The sequence below is a fragment of the Falco biarmicus genome, chromosome 1 (genome assembly GCF_023638135.1).
Source record: "Falco biarmicus isolate bFalBia1 chromosome 1, bFalBia1.pri, whole genome shotgun sequence".
Taxonomy (NCBI): domain Eukaryota; kingdom Metazoa; phylum Chordata; class Aves; order Falconiformes; family Falconidae; genus Falco; species Falco biarmicus.
Genome location: NC_079288.1, coordinates 78,271,395 through 78,282,292, shown reverse-complemented (window position 1 = coordinate 78,282,292; position 10,898 = coordinate 78,271,395). Strand labels below are relative to the sequence as shown.

Below are 10,898 nucleotides of genomic sequence, written 5' to 3'. Positions count from 1 at the left end.
CCCCCGCTCACTGCGCCGGGGAAGAGCCGGCGGGTTTCCCGGTGGGTTTCCCGGCGGGTTTCCCGGCGGCTACTCCCGCAGCCATCGCTCCCGCACACATTTCCAGCGCTGCAGGGCGAGAGGAGGAGACGCTGCCTCGGCGGTCGTGACAGCCGGCGGCGAGCTGGGTGCAACATATCAATCACACCCGAGCCTTGCATTTGTTTGTTTGTTTGTTTGTTTACTTGTTTGTTTATCGCCCGGCCTCTGTCCCTCAGTCCTCTCCCCGCCCGGCACGGTGTAAGTGTAGCAGTGCCCTGCCGCGCCGACCGCACGGTGCGACGGGCGGAGGAGAAGCCCCCAAGGCAGGAGCCCTCCCCGGGCAGGAACCTTCTCCGGGCGGGCAGCCGCCTCTCCCCGCAGCCCCCGGCCTGCCCTCGCCTGGCGCCTGTCCAGAAGCCCCGCCGGGGCGACCGCCGCCTCGACGGGAGCCACCTGCGGGGATCTCTGGATGAACCCGGCGGTGGGGGTGACCACCACCCCCAGCGGAACAGGGGGCTTGGATCAGCAGCCTGACATGCTTCTGTCACCTTTGAAGCCTTCTTAATGAGCAAATGTGCTCCCTTCCAGCCCCCCTTTCTGCCCCATCTACTCTGTTCATCCTCAAGCGGGTCGGCGCGGAGGGAGGGATGGGGCAAAGGGGCGGGTTCTCTGGCTGGTGGGGGGGAAGGGGAGCTGCCGCCCTGCCCTGCTCCTTGCAGGACCCCGCCTCACAGGAACGCTCCCACTTCGCAAACCTGGCTAACCCAGCGCTCCCGGCTATTTTCTAGGGATGAACCCGTCATCCCACTCCTTCTCCCCTTCTCTCGGTCAGTGAAAAGCGGCCACCCCTCGGTCAGTGCCGTGCGGGCTCACCGACAGCCGCTCGGGAAGCCACTAGAGAAGATGCGGCCCCCCCCCCATGGGACAGGGCGAGGGAACACCCGCTGGCACTACCGGCCAGCGACAGTCCCGCCAGCCCAGGAGAAGGAACCGGCATCACTCGGAAGCCCTAAGCCTCCCGGCGGGCGGCGGAAAGAGGACCGGTGGCTGCTGCCTGTCCATGGGTAAAACGGACCGCAGCCCCGCCGGCAGCGACGGCCTCCCCAGAGCCATTGTGCAGATGTTCAATAAGGTAAAATGTGAAACCAAGCAAACAACGACACCCTGCCCCAGCGAAGGTGGCAGATAAGAGCTAAAGGAAAAGAAGGACCAGGTCGGGTGGACAGTTGTCGCTCCTGGGTTGCCTTTGCTATGAGTTCACATTTCAAATTACATTCAGGTGTACTGTCGACAGCGGTGGTAAGCCCTGCTTCACAACCTTACTGAGATTTTCCTTCTGGCCGGTACAATCCAAGCAGTCATTCTTTAAAAAAAAAAAAAAAAATTAATTAAAAAATGCCCAAATGCGTGGAATTAAGGCATTACCAGGATTTATGCTTTCCTACCACCACCGAACAGCACCCCGGCATCGAGAAGACCTGCAATAGGGAGCACTAGTAACACCTTTCCCCTCTTGGAACAAGCAGACTAGTAATTTAAAAGTTTGTAAGCTTTTGCAAAGCCCCATGTAGTTAGTTTTAAATAGGCATCACCGTTAACAAGAACAAACTCGGCACATTAGCCCTTAAATAGCCCTTAAATACCGCGCTAATAGCCTCCACGTGGAAAGAAATCCCCAAGTGTTACAAATTCATTTTAACGACCAGAAAGCCGTCTGGGCAGCAGCAAAATGCGAAAACTCTTCTCTCAGTTCCCTGTCTTTGATTTATTTTTAACTACAGGCTCGTGGGAACGCAGCGCTAGAAAATTACGACCAGATGTACCTAAAGAGGCGCTTTCTCTGCTAAAATGCCCACTTCTAAAGTAAAAAGGAGAAAAAAAATTATCTAAAATAGTTTGGGTTTTGGTTTTAGCGCGGATGGAATTGCAAAAAGACGGGGCACAGCGGCGGTTGCGGAGCGCGCAGCTGGGAGGGAGCAGCTCTGAAAATAGAGCGCAAAGGGGCTGCGCTCCCCGCGGCAGCGCTGTGCCCGGGTGGAGGCAGCCCGGGGCTGCCGCTCTCCTCCCAATAGAGCGGGCTTGGGCGTTCGCCCCGTGCGGGCTGTGACGGGGGGCCGGCGCCCCTGCGCCCCAGCTCGCTGCTCTGTCGGCAAAGTAGCAAAGATGTGGCTGTGAAAGTGCGGGAGGAGGGAAGAGACCAGTCCCGAGAAACGAAGGAGCTTTTTTCCAGGTAAGAAACCCTTTGCCTAACCCTAAGTGGGGTCGTTTTAGCGCCTTGAAATTTTGGAACGAAGAACATCTATTTTAGATATGTTTCATGAGGTTTATCGTTTGTTTTTTTGTTTTTTTTTGTCCTTGAGAGCTGCATTTGGAATGGAATGGGGGAAGGAAAACAAACGTGGCTGTGCTCACTTTTCGTTTGTGACTTTATTCCTCGATTCTAATATGCCATGTAATAACAGCAAATAATAACGGGACCGTTCATCTCCTTTCGATTATACGATGTTGGACTTTTCTGGTACAGTAGTCTGGTAATTTAAGATTTCCTTTTCTTTCCCGATAAATAAAAAATAAACAAATTGCCTGAGCAGTTGCCTGCAAGGGGAGTACCAAGCTGTCTGTCCACGCCTTAGTATCGCGTATTGTAATTGAAATCCAACACTTTTCACCCCGTGTTATTGGAAAAGGTTATCGGGAGCTAGCTTTTGTTGCAGGAAACCTCATTTAAAAATGGCTCTGTAGGCTGCAATCCCCGACACTGATCTCATTACAGCTCCCTCTTACCGCTGTTTACAAATCCTGGGATTTACCAGCCCTTGGCTGCGATGCCTGGTGGCATCGCTTGCTGCGGGCTGCTGTTGGGAGACGGAGGCTAGATGCCGGTTTCTGGATAGTTTTGTCTGGAGGAAGCATTATTACTTATCGAAACAGTCGGCCAGAAGTAAATCTTGTGTGGTGACTCATGCAGTACAGTCTCTCAAACCTCGGGACTCTCCGTTTGGCAGAGGGCGTGGGTTTCTGTGCTGGAGCCTTCTTGCGGAACCGCCTAATTCAGCCAGGTGGGGAGAAGCAGCCCTCTAAGTGATGGGTTAATGGTTAGATTTATTAGTCTCAAGAAATATGAAACGGCAAATCAATAGAATTAATTTCTGTTTTAAACTGGCCATTAAAAAAATTCTGAAGAGATACTCGTCTGGAACATATCTTTGGGTAGGACTGTGTGTTTGCAGTTGTGGTTACCTGGCTGGTAAATAAGAGCATCTTTCGGGTATTAGCAACTGTATGGACAAAGGGAAGAGTCAGACCTTGAAGCTCGACTTTGTCTTGAAGTAGGAAGTTGCAAAACATATGTTGGGTGGAGGTGGAACAAAACGTAGCTATGAGTTCACTTTTGACTTGTCTACCACCAGGTAAAACCACAAATCAAAACCAGGCTGAACGCTTTCCTAAAACTCCTCAATTTTTTAATGGCAGCTGGGTCCAGGACCAGGGAGATATGTGGCTGTATTTGACTTCTGAAATAGATGGTAGTATGAAGCTTTTAAGCCCGTTTTTGAATAATAATAATGGGATTATCCCAGCGGCTACACTTAAAAGGTTTCTGTTAGATTTGTGTAAGGACAGAGCTGGCAGCCAGAATACTGCCTTTTGTGTCCTTAGAGAGTATCTATCTGTGATACCTAAATCATCCGTGGGATTTGTCTGTTGCAGTGCTGCCAAATTGGTTTGGGGTTAGGTACTTCAGAGGAATCGGAGAGTCTCAAGTTCCCTAGCCACAGCACCCAGGAAAAAAAATGGACTTTCAGGAAGAGAAGGAGATGCCTCCATCTCCTACTTACAAGACTTCAGAAGGACAGGCCTGACAGCCCATACCATATGGGATCTCTCTAGGGGCTCCTTTGTCCTGGTGTGTCATGTCTGACACAGCTGATATATTTTATCCAGTTGCTCGGCAATTAAATCATGCTTTGAAGGTCTGGAAGACCAATTCTCCTGCTTGAGTTGAAGCACAGGCCTGGAGTTGAAGGCTTTGCATCCCCTGCTAACTATGGGGTGGTCTAGGGTGAGGATTTCTTGTTAACGCTGCTCCATTTTAAGAGGATAACAGAGGGGGGAAAAAATGAGGCAAGACTGGAGCCAAGATTTCCTAAGTGTGATGTCTGTTATTGGGTTGTAGAGATTTTTCTCAACATTTTCAATTTGTCTTTTTGATTCTTTTTTCCCCCATGCTTATTTTTCACACTGATTTCTGATGCACAAGACTCCCTATCAGATTGAATATTCCTGTGTTATTATGAGTTTCTCTGGAGATTGTCTGGTCCAGCACCCCTGCTCAGAGCAGGGTAAGCTAGGGTAAGTTGCTGGGTAGTTAAATGGATTTTTCTGTATTTCAGTTTATGTCCATTGCCTCATGTCGTTTCACTGGACACTATTGAGTGCGGCCTCATCTTCTCTACTCCCTTTCCTCACAGGAGTGTTACTGACACATATTGGTAAGATATCGCTCAGCCTTCTCTAGGCTGAACAGCCCCAGTTCTCTCAGCCTCTCTTCGTATTCCGGATGCTTCCGTCCCTTAACCACCTTTGTGGCCCTTCAACAGACTCATGCCAGTAAGGCCATGTCTCTCATCTTGGGCAGCCCAGAACTGGACCCAGCACATGACCCCTACAGGTGCATTTGGGTGGGATGTCAGTGATAGGGTCCGTATGGGAAGGGTCCAAGGCAGGTCAGTTTGCTAAGACCTGACCTCATTTAGACATATTTTTTTTCTAGATGCAGTGAGTCAGAGATGCAGGTAGCAGTGCTCCTGATAGAAGTGTAATGCCTAGTCTGCCCTCTATGTGCTCATGGGCAGCTAATGTTCTTGTTCTTGTACTTAAAGAATTTATCTGGCTTACATAATTGCCTCCAATACTTAAGGCCTTCTTGTGTTTCCAGAGAGCATCCTTTTTCCTCTGAGCTGGTGCTTTTCTAGGCTTTTTGTTCCCTGGTAAAGTCAGGACAAATCCTCAGCTTCATACAATCATACATCACAGTAGCTTTACGCACATGAAGTGTCCCGCTAAATATTTCACTAAGAGGTGGCTGTGAATTCATAGCCAGCACGTAAATGGCCTCCATGCCATTTAAAAAGTCTGTAAATTATTTTGTGTTCTTTGTCTTGTTAATGTTGTTTTACATGTTCTATTATCTTAGGTTATGCTTCACCATTCAGAAGCTGGATCTTGTTGAATCTGAGTCGCAATCTCAGTGGTATTACCAGTGCTTTATCATATTATTGAAATGATGGCAGAAGAGATCTGATAAACTTGTGTTTAAATCGCGTGAAAAATTATGCAAGTTTACACTTTAATTTCAAGTTATTTTACATGTGTATGAAATCTGATTGGGAATTATTTTTATCTGAAAGTAAAAAACATTCTTGGACTGTAGCTTAAATTATATGAATGTTAAAAAGTGGGGTTTTTTCTTTGAAAATCAGCTCTTGGTTTTTTAGTAACAAAAGATTTATATGATGATTTGGGGAATATTCTTGGTTTTTTTCTGTGAAGAGAGACAATTTCCATTGCCCTGTTACACTGGAAAGATTGAAATGTGTTGCAAATGGCTTTTCCTTTTAATGGGCATACTTTTATACATTCCTAGCTAATATAGTCTTGTTCAGTGGGATGGAGAAAATGGAGCTAATGCAATAGTTTTTACCAAAAGATACTCTGATCTTTTTTTTTATTATTATTCACTATTTTTATGATGTTAACATCTATCCAAACACAGAATAAAAAGACAGTTTATTCCCTGGACAATTTACAGTTTAAATAATTCCAGAGTTAGCAGCAGAATCTGAAATCTCTGTAGCCCTAAAATTCACTGTCTGGACGGTTGATATTTCAGCAGTAATGTAGCACTGCTCCCAGCGCATGATGCAATGGGAGCCACTTCAGCTTATCAATAAGGTCATTAAAATGAAGCTGTAATAATGCTTTTGGAAGCAATATTACACAAACTCTACAAAAGTCCACAATCCATAGCCGCATAGCCCAGCAGTCTGCAGCAGCTGCTGTGTCTCACCTGAACCTTTGCCTGAAGTGTGTCCATCACTTGAAGACACTCAGTCACCTAATGGCTGACCTCGTTGCTCTGTGGTTTGCAGGCAGAAGGCTGAAGGTTTTCCTTGGCATGCCGACAGAAATATTTTACAGGTAGTGAGAATGGACCTCAGGAAGAAGGAACACTGAATAATTCTTACACCAAAGTAAAAATCAGGGTTTTGGCTTCCAGAAGGTATCTGCCACTCCTGGGCTAAAGTTTGGCTCACAAGAGTAAGGTGCTGTTATATCCCAGGCTGGCACCCAAGCACGTGTGGCTGTACCTCCAAGAGGGTGGTTGCTTTAGGAGTAGACCCCATGTCTACAGCTGTTCACTACTTGGGAGAAGCACACACATATGAGCAATGTCATGGGTGAGATAAATATCCTGACAGTTGGGGCTCTTCTGGGTCTGCCTAGGGATGCTGCCTGGCATCATCCTGGGGCCAGCCAGACTCACCTTGTGCATGGTAAGAGCCGCACAAGGCATTTCCCAAAGGCCATGAGCTGCTGGCAACCTGAATGCAAGTGGGTCTTGCTCCGCTCAGCAAGGTTCACACCTTTGGCTTGGTTTATCTCGAGCCCCTTTCAAATACTGAAAAGTTGTGCCATGAGGGTGGGGTTTCTTCAGCATTGCACACAGCAACAGAGCCCTGCTCACCCCAAAGCTGCTGGTCCTTTGGGCATGCATGGCTACCAGCAGGAGAGCAGCTCAGTGTAGTGAGACAGAAATACCATGTACTTTTTGTCTACCCACCTTGCTGATTAAAAAAACAGGGAAATTCCGATTTCTTGTGGTATAAATACTGTTAGTTCTAGTCCATTACTGAACATGCACCCAGCACAGTAGGGTTTTATTTGTGAATATGAAGCACTGGTGCATCTGTGCTGGACAAACTCGGCGTTCCTCTGCAATTTAGCTAAAGCTGAGGATAATCTCACTGATTTTATACTGATGTTCCCCCAGGCACCATCTACCCATGACCCCCTCTTCCCACTGGCACTGTTGCCCTCAGGGGGCTGAGGGTGAGCCCTTTAGCCTGCCCACAGCAGCTGCACGCTCTGCCCAGGCCTAAAGAAGACGTTATTTTAGGAGGCGCGGTGACTCAGCCAGGATGAGAAACCATCCATTTCAGGAAGCAAACAACCTTTAACATGCTGCATCCTTATATATGAAATAAACACTTGCCTGAATCATCTACAGAAAAGACGACTGGTTTGGCAAGATTACATCCTGTGTAACTAGGAACAACAATACAGTATTAGCAACAGCAGATCAAGAGTTAGTGCAAGTGTAAATGGTAAGAAAAGGTCTATTCTAATAGATGATTTACCAGGAACCTTACAGTCAGCGTTGTTTCTTAAGTTCATCAGCAATACAGTATAATGTATGTTGCAAAGTCACTGACCCGGTAGTACATGTAAGAAAAAAACAGGTGGGATTTTTTTAATGTATGAGAGAAAGAAAAATGCCCACTTTGGAAATCTCTTCTGTGCGCAAAACCTTTCTAGTAGCTGAGCACTCTGCATGCTCTTCCTCTGCTTCAGTGTATGTAGCAAAGCAGTGCTCCATCTGTTAGAAAGGCACTACCGTACAAGGATGCAAGCTTAATAAATTTCATTTATTATTATGCAGACATTTATAATTTCAAATAATTGGGCTCACAGTCTTTGAATCATTGAGTCATTTCATGATCAGCAGGCTCATAAGAGGAACACTGAGGTAACGTTTATATCTTGTGGAAAGCCTTTGGCACTTGGCATCCTAAGAATCCAGGTTTAGAGAGGATCAATATGGCCTGAAAAGATCAGAGCCATGCAGGGAGATGTTTCATTCTACCAGGCTGTGGAGAGGACTCTCTAGAGGGTAAACCACTGCGGAAGTCTACGAGGATCAGCCTTCAGTAGTTGGAACAGGGTTAGGCAAGGCAAAGGGTGGAGAAATGCCACTATATTTTCTTGTGCCTGGATGCCTGTGGGAATTTAGCAGATAGATAGTTTGTTTTCTACTAGCAGCCCTTCTGCTGATGAGGGGTACCAAGCCAGGAAGCAAAAACTAGCTCTGGATTCTTGGATTGCTTCTAATCCCACTAGGCGCTGTTGTTAGCACTCTTGGTTCTGTCTCCAGTCCACCAAACTCTGCTGCTTTTCTTAGGGGATTTCAGCCTTTGTTCAGGGGTGGTATTAAACAAGACTCAAATAATAATTCTTAGATTTCTGTACATAATATTATAGTTAGTCAAAATCATTTTTTGACTGACAAATCAAAATTTTTTATTGACAAAAAGAGAATTACAAAAGCAAAAGGTGGATTTTTATTTTTTTTTCCAAAGCCTTGCCTCACTTCTGCTGACCAAAATGCTCAAGAAAACTCAAGGGTGAGATTTGTCTCCGCAGCTCTCCCAGGCAGGCTGGGCTCTGTGCTCTACACCAGGGAGAGCCAGGGCTTGACCAGGGACACTAGTGCAGCTGATTGCCCTGGAAGAAAACCCTCCTGTTTTTCAACTGATTTATGTCAAAAAAGTGCTAAAAGGAATTTTCCAGCTGTTGCTCCTTAAATGCCAAAACTCACTGAGCTGAATTTATTCAGCTACCTGACTGTATCTGAGAGCAAAACTGTTCTGTCATCTCTGATCTTGCCTTTGCATATGATCCACACATTAGGGCCATGGGTCAGGGAAAGAAAAAACAAATGAGCAGCGTTTTTCAAAAGCAGTTTCCCTGCCAAGAGAGTTGTTCAGGAATGATGCCTTAGGCTGACTACCTGCTTCTCTGGAAGAGCAGCTGAAAATTCTATTTGGGGTCCCTCACCTTTGTTGTGTGGTGTCTGTGTTTCTTCCTTCACTGCCTCATGCTGGACAGGAGACCCAGATGCTGGTGTCCTCTTTATATACAGCTGATTACTGACGAGTCTGTAATGGAGCTGTCAGCTTCCTCCTGTGGCCAAACCTAGTGTTTTTCCACCAGAGAAGCCCGTATACTCATTTAATCTTCAGCTCACTGTGCATCTCATGTTAGGTGTTTGGAAAGTGTTTAGGAAGAATTCAAAATAAATTGAAAGCCAGGTTTAGTAGTTACATAAAGCTCACATTGGGTCTTCTTAAATTGAGCATCAAGAAAAAAAATTGAAGAGTATTTAGAAAGAAAGCACAAGGTGTTGCTAACAACACTAGCAATATCTCTGACTATATTTTTATCCAGCAAGGTGTTCTTCCTGGATAAAAACTCTGCAAGGCAATGCAATACTTACCCCTAGGTCAAGTGTCCATTCTCTCCTTCAGTGGTGGCAAAACTCTTTGGCTTTAATGGGAGCAGGTGAGGTCTGCTATATTTTCCTTTTAAAGAACCCAAAGTGGTACAATGGTTACTTCATGGCAACAGAAAAATGAGTCACTTGTCTCAGTCTATCAATCGAGTTCCTAATGGACACGTGTCCACATATTAAAAAAAAAAAAAATCCCAATTAGCGTTAATTGGCATCCTTGCCTGCAGTTTCTGTGGAGAATTCAGTAATGGGCATGGGAGCAGAACTCCCTCCATTTCACCCCAAGAAAGGTCCCACCCCAGCAGACCGAAAGGCTCTTGGTGTTGGCACCAGGAAGGTTCGTTACCATTGCAGTGGAGATGTAGAAGACCTTGGCTTTTAGAGCTGGCACTGGGATCCCATGGAGAACAAAACCCCTTGTGCTGTTGGCTGTTTGCAGGCTGGTGTTTCCAGCTGGCCCTGGAGAGTGAGGGACGTCTGGGGACAGCACTGGGGGCAGCTGCCTGGGCACAGTGTGCTGCCCTTAGACAACCTGTGGCAGGAGAAAAGTGTTTCTTCTGTGAAATAGTAAGGTGAAAAGCAGAATAAGAAATAGCTGGTCTGTAGATCTTCCCTACCTGCCAGCCCTTCACCAGGTATTGGCTCACAGGAATCAAAAAGGCTGTATTGCTGGTGATCACCAGTTTTATTTAGCCATGTTTGGTTGGCTGTTGGCTTCCTTTTAAAAGTTATTGTCCCCTTGACAGCTATGGGATTAAATTAAGACAGTGGTTTGAAAACCATGGAGTGTTACAGACACAGACTTAGCAGGAGAAGAGCAGAAGGGCGAGCTTAAAGCGTCTTTCTCCAGGAAAAAGACTGTAGGGTGACAAAGAGCCCACATCAACTGCTGAAAAGCTGGTTTTGTGATGGTCACAGGGACCGGCAAAGGCCCTTGAGTAACTTGTGAAAGTCACAGGGAACAGTGCTTTTTCCATCATTTGGATGGCTTTACATTTTCAAAAGTTTTATAAAGAAGTAGAGCAAGGGAAATGGCATGAATAATTTTCCATAGAGCCAAACTCCATTTGCTTTCACTTATTCACTTAAAGTTAAGCATAGGATTAAGCAAAACAAGTTGTGGGTGTGTGTGTGTGTACTAGAAGCAGACCCTCACATCACATCTGCTGGTCTCTCCCTGCTTTCTGGCTGCCAGCTGACTGATGCCCCCACCTCATCCCAACTCTGAAGGCAGCAAAGGCAGAGAGAGAGGAGATGAAAGAAAAGGTGTCCTGTTGTCCCTGGCTTTGGCTGCATCCTGACAACACGCACAGTCTTTGCTTTTCTCTTGTCTTTATGGGTTTTTTGCTCCTTAGTGTTATATGAGTTTGGGCTTGGGGTTTTTTGGTTTTTGTTTTGTTACCTTTCGATTTGCTGTCCAGTCAGCTGGCACTGGTCTGTGTCTGCCAGCGGCGCTGCTAGTGCAGACCAGCTGCACTAGCTAAAACTAGTACGTGCGTGGCAGGTTTGGGGTGACTGGTCAGGT

The 10,898-nt window shown here is 46.5% G+C and overlaps 1 long non-coding RNA gene across 2 annotated transcripts in view; it reads left to right on the top strand.

The window, feature by feature from the left end:
• Positions 1-2,029: 2,029 nt before the first annotated feature.
• The window catches only part of LOC130143578 (uncharacterized), a 42,021-nt gene continuing 33,152 nt past the window's right edge, over positions 2,030-10,898 (top strand). For both annotated transcript variants that reach the window (XR_008819776.1, XR_008819775.1), the window contains exon 1: positions 2,030-2,251. This is a non-coding gene — a long non-coding RNA (uncharacterized LOC130143578). The remainder of the gene's footprint in view (positions 2,252-10,898) is intronic.